General features: G+C 46.5%; 1 protein-coding gene across 4 annotated transcripts in view; it reads right to left on the reverse strand.

The window, feature by feature from the left end:
• The window catches only part of LOC119174081 (solute carrier family 41 member 1), a 331,108-nt gene that overhangs the window by 25,807 nt on the left and 291,379 nt on the right, over positions 1-13,922 (reverse strand). The gene's annotated exons all lie outside the window — the stretch shown is intronic.

The raw sequence follows: 13,922 nt of genomic DNA on the forward strand, positions 1-13,922 counted from the left end.
AGCATTTGATATTCGTTGTTAGGGGCACGCAGAAAATAGACGCGTCCTCGCGTCCCCCACGTATCCCGGCCAGAATCCACCGACAGATGCAGGGCGCGAAACGCACGCGTCGCGTTCCATTTGCATTGAGGCCGTCTCAAGGTTGCTTTTTTATCGGCTAGGCTATGTATTCAGGCGCTGCAGTAAGACTTGGAAACTCGACTGAACGGCGCCTATACATAGCCTAACAAAAGCGCCAAGTCTTCGCTACCACCCCACCACAGGGGCAGGTGCCGGTGGTGCTAGGTTTGCTTTGTAATTTTGCGTGATATGATTACAGACACCAGTGGCGGGGGCGGACAACTGCACGTGACCTGAGTTGTGATCTCAAAACAGCTCTCGCTCTAAAAGACAGAAAAGGAAGAAGGTGTTGGTTGTGTCACGCACCGGAATCGGGCTGTCGGTTGTGCCATGAATGTGGTTTAGAATACGCCGTTCTCTTGAGCTTATACAGACCAGCCAGGTAGATGTGTAAATGCGGGATTAGGTGAACATGAGGCCAACGTATGTTTTGACAGTTCATCGTACATTTTGCGCCATAGCGTAAAGAGCTCGTTTTGCAGAAATTTCGGTGTCAGCGTCGGCATAGGCGTCATTGGTCGTGAGCGAAAAAGTCATATTACGCATGACCGAAAAATTTAGAACGATACAAAAAATATAAATGATAAATTATGGAGCTGAGTGTGGACTTAATTATGGTTGTCTGGGCACGAGTGGGGATCAAACCTGAGTCGTCTGCGTGAATGTTCTACCACACAGTCACGTCTAAGCTTGAGAAAACAGTGAAAGTAGTTTTCGTGCTTCACAAGCACACGCAGCCTGTATACATGCTTCACAATGCAGCATGAAATATTGGATTAATAATTCGTGGTACAAACGTCCATTGCAAGCGGGTGTCGGAATATGTGATTATCATAATGACCCTGTGGTTGAAAGCTGGTACCCCACTACACAAGGCACACACGCTAGCGCGCCTATTCTCTTAAGGTCACGTATAGTGGGTGCATAGCAAACTCAAAAAGATTTCATGCACTAAGTGTTTGAAATACGCACTAGGAACAGGTAGATGCTGTCGCATTCAACTCCGATAGGCGATGCTTTAGGGTCCCCTAATTTGTTTCAGAATTCTGAGATGTGCGGCTTCCCTGCGCAGTTTTACTTCACAAGCATCACTTCGAGACATCATGTTAACACCAAATGGGAAATAACTGGGGCATAAAATATTCAAATTAATAAAAAACAGTCTTGTATCACATGTCCTTAAGTCACGCTGTGGGATAAAAATTATGTACCGCAATAGATAGCTTGCTTTGGCCTTTGTTTTTTTAGCTTTGTGTGCCATGCGGGTGTGATTTCCGAGAGTATGATCTCCTCTCTGCTTTGAATAAAGTTTAGATAGGAGTTGGTTCTTGTGTTAATGTAATCAATGATCTTTCCGTCTTGTTTGTCGCGCTGTCCTAAACCAATGCATCGCGCAGCTCAAAATGCACGCTGCGATATATGTGATGACCATAATTCTGTAGCATCTCCAAAAATAGCTGTTAAGTTCATTGACTTGTCAGTAGCGACTATTCTGCATATACCGAGGCGTGGCTCATTGAGTTAGAGAAGCCACGAGTTGCTGACACCCCCTTCGTTTTTCCTATTTCACCCAGCATGCATCAAGTGCCTATCAAGCTTGAACAGTCCTGGTAGATCGCAGGCCATGCTTCCATAGAAACACATAGTGTCCTGGGGACATTTGACTACCCCTGTAAGATCAAGCACATCGCAACGTGTGGTACTCTTTGGACAGCTCTCGGTTGAACCTAATCAGTTTCAGTTTATACAACGTGCTTAAACGGGGGTCTGGGTCACACAAAGAAAAAGTTATACTGAAAGAGGTCCCGTAGTAAAACTTCTTGCAGGGTAAGTTGGTGTTTAAGTTTGCTCAACATATTATTCCAAGCCCGACGCTTGAAGCATGAAGGAGGGGCAGACTGAAGAAACAGAGTGTCATTGACTGTAAAAGCAAAAAGAGGTAAATTTTGTTGACGCCATGCCGGTTCTATGAACTTGCCAGACCAGCGTACATCATTCATCTATCAAGCTTGTGACAAACGGGGCAGTGCAGTGGCGTTGCCATGGGATGGCACAATGGCCCCCGGCCCACCCCGAATTTTCGTTTTTGCGCCTTGGCATACAGAGCAAAAAATAACCTTTACTTGCCCGGTCCCACATCAGATCAAAAGCAAGCCTTCGCTCCCCGAAAAAAAAAAATTGGCAGCATATTTAAGGAGTGAATGATGGAGAGTGGGGCGAAGCATTCGTCCGTCCATTCGTTCTTGCTTCCGTCCGTCAATGTATCCGTCTGTGTGACCGTCCATGCTTCCATCCGCTCGTCCGTGCATGTGTCTGTTCGTGCGTCCATTCCTGCGTTCGTCCATGCATCCGCCCCTGCGTCCGTTCATGCGTCCACCCATGCATCTCTGTGTGTGTCTATTCGTCCATCACTCTTAAAAAATGGAGTGACGTTCTCTCCATTTAGGGAGGAACGGTGATATCCCCAATGTTCGTCTTTAAATAGAGAAACGTTGCTTCTCATCCACGGAGAAACACGTTCCTCCTTATGAAAATCAACATGGCTGCTCCCCGGTGAATTGAGTAGGCTTAGCAAATGCAACGATTCTCGACTGTTGAGGAGTACACGGTACTGAAAGTTACAAAAAACTGTCCCACTGAGCTTGGTATTAAACGAAATGATTATAAAAAGAAGCAGACGAACCTGTGGCGATGAACACATCGCGAAAGAGAACGACGGAGCAAGCACGTTTCGTTCGGTCAGCGTAGCGACGTTCACTCCGAAAGACACGGATACTGCAGAGTCCTCACCTGAGGAGTGCATGCTAGGCTTGCTGTATTTATTTCCCGCAGATTCACATAGTGTAGCGACGTTATCCACGCGTTTACGGGTCCGCAGGTCAAGAGATGTGCCTCCAAACCGTAGACTCGATCGCAGCGAAACCATTCCGACTCAGTAGTGCAGCTTTGATAGATAGATGTTCAACGTTATATAAGTAGCTGGAGGTGTGAGAGCGTCATAGCCGTGAAGTAGGTAGTAGCTGGCGCCATCTTGAGGGACTAAACGAAACCAAAAAAGTTGCCTGCCGCGACGTACGTTGTCATACCCACTATCACGGCTCGCTTTCGGATTGTTAACGCCTCAGCCCATTCGGGATTACTCACTGACACCGGAAGCCTAATATGTGCTGATGCAATCCATATAGCCACACATACACACATACTACACATATAGTACGCAACAAGTACACTAACATATATGCTAACATGAGCACAATCAACCATTCACAGCAACGGCCCACACTTCGACGTGTTTACTTTTTTTTCTTTATTACCGGTTTTGCACAAGGTACTCACACCAATTAGGTCACTGTAAATAGTAACATACAAACAGAAGTGATGACAAAACAGTCGCGGAACTATTAGTGATCACCGTGCTAAAATTCATTCAGGTTCACCAGGGGTTCGACCCTAGAGAGCCATTCCGGAACAAAATCTTGTTGTTTCAGTATATCAATGTACTGAGCAATGCTTTCGCGGAAAAGCATACGGGCCGGACGCCTGTCAGGGTCACAGTAGTAACCGGCCATTCTTGCCCGCCATAGACAATGGAGGCCAAGCAGCATTATAAGATCAAAAGGCAGTCCCTCATCTTTTTCTGCTGTTAAAAACCTGATACCCAGTGAATGATACCCAGTGATACTCAAGGTAATTGCTAACAGAGTAAAGAAAACATTAGAATTCAATCAACCAAAAAAACAAGCAGGATTTCGAACAGGCTACTCAACAATTGACCACATTCATACTATCAATCAGGTAATAGAGAAATGCTCAGAGTATAACCAACCACTATACATAGATTTCATAGATTACGAGAAGGCATTTGATTCAGTAGAAATATCAGCCGTCATGCAGACACTACGGAATCAGGGCGTAGATGAAGTATATATAAACATTCTGGAAGAAATCTACAGGGGATCAACTGCTACCATAGTGCTTCATAAAGAAAGCAACAGAATACCAATCAAGAAGGGTGTAAGGCAGGGGGACACAATCTCCCCCATGCTATTTACCGCGTGCTTACAGGAGGTTTTCAGAAGCCTAGAATGGGAACAGTTAGGGATAAGAGTTAATGGAGAATACCTTAGTAACCTGCGCTTCGCCGATGACATTGCATTGCTGAGTAACTCAGGGGACGAATTGCAACTCATGATTACGGAGTTAGACAAGGAGAGCAGAAAGGTGGGTCTTAAAATTAATCTGCAGAAAACGAAAGTAATGTACAACAACCTCGGAAAGGAGCAGCGCTTCGAGATAGGTAATAGTGCACTTGAAGTTGGAAAAGACTATGTCTACTTAGGGCAGGTAATAACCGCAGAGCCTAACCACGAGATTGAAGTAACTAGAAGAATAAGAATGGGGTGGAGCACATTCGGCAAGCACTCTCAAATTATGACAGGTAGATTCCCACCATCCCTCAAGAGGAAGGTATATAACAGCTGTATCTTGCCGGTACTTAGCTACGGAGCAGAAACCTGGAGACTTACAAAGAGGGTTCAGCTTAAATTGAGGACGACGCAGCGAGCAATGGAAAGAAAAATGGTAGGTGTAACCTTAAGAGACAAGAAGAGAGCAGAGTGGATTAGGGGACAAACGGGGGTTAAGGATATCGTAGTTGAAATAAAGAAGAGGAAATGGACAAGGGCCGGGCATGTAGCGCGTAGACAGGATAACCGCTAGTCATTAAGGGTAACTAACTGGATTCCCAGAGAAGGGAAGTGGGTTAGGGGGAGACAGAAGGTTAGGTGAGCAAACGAGATTAAGAAGTTTCCGGGTATAAATTGGCAGCAGCAAGCACAGGACCGGGTTAACTGGCGGAACATGGGAGAAGCCTTTGTCCTGCAGTGGACGTAGTCAGGCTGATGATGATGACCTAGTGAATGTAAGGGAAGTTCCTTTTCTAGAATTCTCTGTAAAACATCCCAGAAGTAAACCCCTTCCCAACAATGCAGAAAAACGTGATCTATTGTCTCCGGCTTTCGGCAGATCAAACAGTTCCAACTCCATGGCATATAAACTCCTCTATCATCTAAAAAAGCCTTAACCGGTAGTGTTCCAGAGTGTAATTTAAAGAAAAAGCTTTTTGCACTAGGCTGAATTTGAATTTTCTTAACACGCTCAAGAACACCATTGCCTTCTCCCCCGCTATTAATTAACCTAAACATAGAAACTGGAAAAATCATGTCGCATATGTCTTTATGCAATTTCTTTCGCCCGACCGAAAAAAGGTATTCATTGGAAAACCGAACTGACAAGAACCTGACACTGTCCGCAACTTCCTTAAAGAAACCTCGCGTAGCTCCCGGCATGCTTACGGTGCTAACCACAAAGTTAGGCAGAACACGGCAAAGGCGTAACTGGCATACCGTTCTTAAGAAGGGGTGTTGAACATCTCGAAAGAAAATAAAATGATTAACTAATTGTCGCACGAACAGATGCGACAGGCTTAGTCTCCCCTGTTTTACTCTTCGGAACAGATTTGTCCTACTAAATTTTTCCCAAGTAGACCCCCGTATGTACACAGCAAATATCCTATGCAGCTTTTGCACATGCACCCGTGAGCAACAGAAAACCTGCATCACATACCATAATTTGCTCATTAAAAATATGTTGCATACAGTGGCTCTGGCAAACATTGAGAGACAGCTGCCATTCCACTGCGCTGGCCTTTCGCGCGTTTCTTTTATTTGTTCAGTCTAGTAATTTTTGGTGTCTTTGTAGTGCTGGAAAGGCACGCCTAGATATTTTACTGGAGTATTAAACCAGTGAACGTTAGCATAGGTATCTGGGGTTGATGTCCAGTCTCCGTGCCACAACCCCAGACACTTTCCCCAATCAACCCGACTTCCTAAATTTTTAACAACGGCAACTGTCTCTTGTACACTCTCTTTTGTGGTGCAACACACTGCTACATCATCAGCGTATGCCAAAAGCTTTACCTCGGCTTCCAGCAGTCTGAAACCACGGATGGTCTCGTTTTCTATTATGGCCAAGCATAAGCTCTCTATGTACAATGCAAACAAGAGTGGCCTTGCCGGATATCTCTGGCGTACAGAACGTTCCAGCCTAATGGGAGACCCCGGGATCTTGTTATTAATTAGTCGTGTAGTGGAGTTCTCATACGCCAAAACTATGCCCTCTGTAATCACCGATCCGACATTGACATGTTCAAGTATGGAGAATAACACATTTTGCGGGACGCAGTCAAAAGCCTTTTCTAAATCAAGCTGGAGGATCGCAACATGAGAATTAAAAGCATCGCAACTCTCAAGGACACATCGCATTGTGTGTGTGTTCATCAATATTGAGCGCCCCTTGATGCCACACGTTTGGTGCTCCCCAACTATTCCGGTGATTACGGACTGCAATCTACCTGCCAATACTTTCATGAGTATTTTGTAGTCAGTGTTGGTTAGCGAAATGGGCCTATATGACGTAACTAGTTTTTATTTTTCTTTGTCATCCCTCTTAGGTATTAGAATAGTGTGCGTTTCGGCAAAAGAAGGTGGTAACGCTTTGATTGCATAGGCTTCCTTGAACACAGCTTGTAACACTGGTGAAACTTCTGTTTTAAAAGCTTTATACCACATCGCACCGAGACCGTCAGGCCCAGGCGACTTCCCAGCGGCGAGACTATCTATTGCATATTTAATTTCAGAAACGGTTATAGGCCTCTCTAACGCTTCTTTCATTTCGAGGGATAATTGTGGCATCCGGCTCAAGAAAGTGTCCTTGAACTTCGTAAGATCTAGTAATGCGGCTGCGAAGACACCCTTGTAATACCAAAAGAAAGCTTCAGCGATAGTACTGTTAGTATTTAGCAGAATTCCATTTTCCTCTATTTCGTCGATGTGATTACGACGCGCTCGTGATTTCTCGATTCCAAATGCGCGCTTGGTAGGAGTCTCCCCCATAGCCCCCGCCTCTGCTCTCGCTCGAATAAGGGCTCCTCGATCTGTAGCATTCCTGCTCTACTAGCTCAATTTGTCGTTTCACCGTTCGGATATCTTTCTTATATGCACCGGGCTCCTTGCTTTCTAATGCTATCTATTTCTTAAGCGTTGTTCTGAGTTCATTTTCTTTTATTCTTTCTTGATATTTTAACTTACTAGATCTCGATATGGCTTTCATTTTAACGCTTTCCTTCAAAAGCTCCCATTCCTCGCCAACATTACAGGCTCCGATCACTTTAATGTTTTTAATATCCTCAATCACAAAATTATTAAAAATGTCACCCCGAAGTAGTTTAGCGTTAGACTTTCATAAATCCCCACTGAATTTGTTTTTTTGTTTAAGTCGCACGTTGCATTGTACAAGACAATGGTCAGAGAAAGAGACAGGTAAGACTGTGTAACTATTGCTTTTAGCTAGCGTCTCCCCTGCCATGTATATCCTATCAAGACGTGCGTGACTGGTTCCCTGAAAACGCGTAAATCGAACTTCGCGACCTGCTTCGAGGCACTCCGCAACATCATCCAGGTCAGATTCATTCAGCAAGTCATAGAGCACTTCAACACTTCTGTCTCGCACACGGAGGTTATTAATTCTATCCTTCGCGCTCAATACACAATTGAAATCCCCCAATAAAACAAGCTGTTTTGGTGTCCGTAAATGTTGCCTAATTAACGAAAAGAAAATTTCTAGGTCTGCCTCCACGTTCGGCGCATAGACACAAATGACACGCCATTCGATTTCGCTAGTACTAAAATCACAAGTCACTGTTCTACCAGAGTCACAAGAAAAGTGACTTTAAACAATCAATCCCGGAGTCTTTTTAACAAAACGCACACAACCGGCCGAAGTTCCATTTGCGCGACTAACTATGGCATAATATTTAGACGTAAACCGCAGCATCATGCTCCGGGTCTCCTCCTCACCTTCCACTTTTGTCTCCTGCACGGCTAACACGTCAATATTTTGGTCAATTAACAAGCGATACCCTTGAGCCTGCTTTTTCCTGGAGGGCAAACCTCGGACAATTAAGGTTGCAAAGCTCAATGCCCAGTGACTAGCCATCGTTACTCACTAAAAAAAAGGAGGGGGTAGGCCCAGAGCATGGTGCTTACCGTGTACGTCTAGCTCCCCGCTAGACGTCTCCGGGGCCATCCGGTGGTTCGGCATCAGTTAGCTGCTGGTCCCTTGGAGTGCCAACCGGTCGGTCCACAGGTAGATTGGACCTCGCTCTGAGGCCCGAGCGCCGCCCCGGTGTCGCCTTCGCTGGTGGTCCCTCAACTTTGCTCTCGTGAGCAGTGCCCGCAGATTGCTCCAGCGAACGCTTGACCGCCGAGCTCGTGTTCATCCCGCGGGTCATTCCGTGCGCTGGCATGTCGCGTCCTCTCGCCGCTTGCGTCGACATGTCCACCAATTGGCTTTGTGCGTCTCCAGTGGAATTCTCTTGGCTGGTGTCCGCCTTAGCCGTTTCTTTCTCCTCGGGTACCGACGCTGTATCATAATCTTCAGGCGAAACCGACTCACGCTCAACCAGAGAACTAGCCACGTCTCCTGCCCCATTAGCCTCGTCTTCCGCCTCAGCGGCGTCCATTGTCTGCTCTTCGATCTCATCGCACGTTGCAGCGCTCGTAACTGCTGCATATGACCGGACGCACTGAGCGTCTCGATGTCCAAATCGCCGACAAATTGAACACCTAGGCACCCTGCAGTCTCGCCGTACATGACCAGTCCCTTCGCACCGCAAGCATTGCATAGGCTTGCCCGGCGCCACAACTAGGGCCGATTCCCCTGCAACGCGCACTTGGTGCGGAAGGTCCTCCACCGTAACTCCACTCTTTAACTTGAGTAGCACGGTTCTCGTCGTCGACGCTTTGTCGCTGACGCCGTCGACTCTCCAGCGCTCTCGATTCACTTCGACATTATTGCCGAAGGCCGCGAACGCCATCCGCACATCCTCATCGGCGACTCCGTAAAGCAGCCAATGAAGCCGCAGTTTTATCTGCCGGTCCTGGGGATCAACGATGAGGCACCGGTGTCCCTTCACCTGAAGTCCCTTGAAGGCCAGCAGTTTCTTCGTCGCGTCTTCTCCGTTCAGTGTAACCACCCAGACGTGATTAATCTGGTACGCTCCGAGTGCTATGATGTCTGTTAGTACTCCAGTGGGGCCCAACGCGTCTCTGAAGTCTTCAACCCCGTAGGGTCTCGCTCGAACGTCTCCGTGCAAAAACACAGTATTTAAGGCAACGCGTCCTGCTGGCAGATGAGGCAGAATCACTTGGTACTCTTCAGTTGACCTGTTACTGCGACCCTCAAGGGCCGCTGAAGCCGCTCCGACGGAGCCCTGCATCCTGCGTCCGTTCACAACCGTGGCCGAAAGCAGAATCTTCGGCGTGTTTCCTCACACTCTACTATGAAAGCGCACCAGCTTATATAGCGATGAATTTCGACTGACCATAGTGGCACAAGTTACAAGTAGGTTTTCTTACACTTTTTTTTACGTTTTGTATCAATACCACAACATGCGCACACGTAAATATATTGTATCTGATGCTTAGACAAACGTAAGTTTATTAATGGTTGCACAATAATGAAGAGAATAATTACTAGAGCTTATCAAGTTTTCACGAAGGCGGATACCACCAAACCATGCATAGAATGCCCACGGCATTCCGAATGCTGCGCCATCTGTCGGCCACTGCCACAGCTACTTTTTTTTTCTTGAAGCCTCCGAGAGTGCTAACACTTGCCGTGCGTTAGCCATTTTGGAGGTCACGTTTTTTTTTCTTCTTGTTAATTGGAGAGGGCGCAGCATGCAGAGCAAGCTTTGTCTCCGTCGTTGTAGCTGTTCTGTGGTCACGTCGACCTCGTTTAGTTGTTTAGTCTTAACGTTTGCTTATATTTATTTTACGTGCGTGCCACAAGTGTGACCGTTAGCCATAGATTCAGTACACCACTAGCCCTTCAATGACAATGATTTTGATGCGGTAACGACCGTCCTAGCAGTGTATACGTACGTTACAACGCGGGTGTTGCGAGAGAAATAAGCGATGACCTCGCATCCGACGGTATTTTTTCGTGAGCAATGGCAGTGGCTGTTGGCGTCACGGCAGCTCTATTACTTGAGTGGAGGAACTATCGCTGCTGTGCGCAAATTTACTATAACGTTATAGAATGTGTGCCTACATACTTTTCTGCTTCAGATGCCTCTCGCGATTCGACTCGCGTGTCAACTTGCAATCATAGTGCGTGCCACAATTTTGTTGGTAGCGCTGTGGCTGTGGTGGTTATTACTCGGGATTTAGAACACTCTTTTCACAATGGTGAGTGAGTGTTAGCACTTACCTGCTGTGCACAGCTGTTACTAGAAGTGCATTTTGTGTTGTGTTTCTCACGACAAAGGAGAATCATGGACGAGAAAGGCATACATCACGCGTGCATAATTCCGTCATACCTCTCAGTGCTGGCATGGGCAATTCAAAACGCATGCGATTGAGAATTTGGTTTAACTGACATAATTCATTGGTTTACTTTTCACAAAAGTGTAGTTATGATGATGTTTAAACGTTTATGATGGTTGTAACCTAGTCTGGTGTATAAACGCTCGGTGAAACTTCGCAGCCTGTTCCCCATTGTGCTTTCACCTGCCATGGTATAGCCTTATTGGGTGTCGAGTGACTATGCTGGAGGACGGAGGTTCGACTTCCGGTCACGGCGGCCATATTCGAATGGGGGTAAACTGCAAAGAACATCCATATGGTAGTAGCGGCACGTATAACTCTATCAATTGTATATGATCGTGCTCTCACGCATGAAATGTAGAGTGGTATCAGGTTTCCTAGAAAGTTGAAAAAATAAGTGTGATGCTTTTTTATGCGCCTCATTGAATTCATGAGTGCTGTTGCTGCCGTGCGAAACTAAAAATGCGTGGGCTTACCAAGGATGTCGACACCGAAAAAATTCATTATTTTTGTACACTCTAAAGTAATCGATAAAGGAAGACTGCTTGGGAAGCAGAGCTCCTTGTATTCGCGACAAATTGGTAGTATGAAACAACACGAGACACACATTGAAGTGTGCGGAGCATCGTGCGAGTTCCTAGTTATAAAAAAAGAGAGGCTTTTCTCTACACCAATAAAACAAAAAAAGTCACTCCTGCATTGCTTACATCAATCTTAGGTAAAAGCAATCGCTCGCGACTGGCCGTGGCCGGCTAGGCTTGGCGTGCGCATGCGCGCGTGCAAGACCCCCATGATTGAGGAGAAACTTGAACGCTGATGGGGGAACGTTGCTCCTATGGTCCTTGCCGCGAGAGGGCGCGACGGGTAAAGCGCCGGAAAGGGAGGAAGTGGCTGCGCCGAAGGAGGAACGCAGCCCATTTCTCCATTATCGCTCCTTTTTTTAGAGTGCATCTATTCAACACTCCAAGTACCATAATCTCGCATCTTTTGATCATATATTCCCCATAGAGAAGCACCGCCATCCAGCGGACATTCCAAGAACTAAAAGAGAGGTGGCACACGCACACTTTCTTACGGCTTGCGCTTTTGGTCTACACTCCATTTTTAACCACCTCGAGTTCGTGGTATATACTAGTTCACTGTATCTATGGCACTGCGACCCAATGCTCACTAAACCTTTCTAAAACCAAGGAGGTTACGTCCAGCGAGTATAACGTAGCAACCTTTTCCTGTCAGATAGTGCTCAATGTACATGCCAATGGCTGCTAATGGGAAATAAGAGACAGGGAAATTAGGCTTTTACTTTCTTACGGCTTGCGCTTCGTATCTACTTCCCACCTTTAACCACCTCGAGTTCATTCATGGTATATACTAGTTCATTGTATTCATGGCACTGCGGCTCAACGCTCGCTAAACCTTTCTAAAACTAAGGAGGTTACACCAAGCGAGTGTAACGTAGCAACCCTTTCTTGCCAGATAGTGCTCAATGTACATGCCAATGGCTGCTTATGGGGATCACTGTGTGTAAGTTAACTAAAAGCCGAGTGCTCCTGTCTCTCATTCCCCATTAGCAGCCATCGGCATGTACATTGAGCACTATTTTTTATTGTTCAAGAACTCACAGAAGAAATCTCTCCCGGCACCACCTTGAAGGTCAAACTGTTATACTTGTTACATACTACAACAGCTACGAGGGACGAACAGGTGCTGCTATAAGGAGCTTCGCCCCTAAAAGTCAGTCTACCAGCTGCGTCATTGTCGCTGCCACTGGGAGGCGGCACGAACCAGCGACGAGCTGGCCGACCAGCTTTGGGCCACCCGGCAAGACGCTGGCCGGATCCTAGGACTTCTAGAGACCCCTAAGGCACCACTATCATTATCGACGGAGGCTGGGATAGCAAAGGCGTCAATCCTCTTTTCCCCTCTCCTCGTCCGAAAGAAACTGCAGGGCATTTCATGAAGTTAATCCATTCATGCGTCCCAGGTCGGTGTATCTACGACGTGGGACGCATGCCATTGTAACATGCCATTGACATTGATACAACTGATAATCATCTTTGACGCATGTTAGGTCATACTCATGAGCAGCCCGGCAAGCGCGAGTTATAATTACTGGCAAGATTAGGGTTGAAACAGTGAGGGAACTATTAGAGGCATTTCACGTGAGAAGGAAAGGGTCCGCTTGCGTCAGTGACACATCCGTTTACTAACAGACTATGATACCAAGAAAATTATAGGGGATCTTATTGGAAAAAATTGGAATGTAATTGTCAAGAAAGGAAAGTGTACGTAAAGTAACTTGCTGTGGGCAGGGACCATACCTGCGACCTTCGAATAATGCGTTCGATGCTCTATCAACTGAGCTATGGTGGCGGTCATCACTCAGTCTACTTTATGGGGTGTAGCTGTTCAATCCATAGACATGTCGGCAGTCACTGCTATGCATACCAAGGCGTAACTCTATGATATGCAGTGGCCACAAGTCAGCGGCGCCTGTCAGCGCCCTTCGCTGTTATTACTCAATGCAGTCACCAGACCAGCATGCACCCAGCGCCTACCAAGCTTGTACATTCAAGCAAATCGCGGATATAAATTCGAGGAGTACACACCCCAGGCGGCGCTGGCTGACGCTCTCACGTTTAATGCACATATACCCTATTACAGTCGCCGAGAAGTCCCCCAAAGAGACGTGCAAAGCAAATAGAGTGCGCTTTTTCAATCTAACCTTCACTGAACTAGTCGGACAACACCTACCATGTCAGCACTGCAGAACTGTCTATTTACGTTGACGACGTGTGTATTTGTATTTCAAGTGTGAAATATGGTGTCAACTTTGCCTTCGCTTTCAGATAGCAACCGTAAACCTTCATAAACCAAGTCTCAAGGGGTCCTGATGAAAATGTGTAGTGGTATAGAATTCATGCGGAAGCCAATGCCTGCTTATGGCATATAATTTAACGGAGAACACAGATTGTTCAGCAGAAGCCACGGTTTCTTAGGAGTCATAATAGACAAAAGCCTCTCGTGGACTCCGCTCGTGAACTATGTGGTCAAGGGGCTGACCGCCACATGTTCACATGTTCAAATTTCCAGGAAAGAAATGAATGGGGAGTGGGCATATCGTCTATGCTCCAACTGTACAGGGCGTTATCGTATTCTTGCCGTGCAGTACCTGCAACGTCCAGCAGCGGCAAGACTAGTCTATGCACAATTCACAGCATTAAAGTCCTAGCTCCTAAGATACTCCTTGGGTTACCCTGAAGTGCTTGAAGGGCGGAAACCATTGCCATCACTCAAGATTACTCAACCAAGATGCACATTATAATCTAGACAACGCGTACGTACCTCAGGCAT

This window comes from Rhipicephalus microplus, chromosome 5 (genome assembly GCF_043290135.1).
Source record: "Rhipicephalus microplus isolate Deutch F79 chromosome 5, USDA_Rmic, whole genome shotgun sequence".
Lineage (NCBI taxonomy): Eukaryota > Metazoa > Arthropoda > Arachnida > Ixodida > Ixodidae > Rhipicephalus > Rhipicephalus microplus.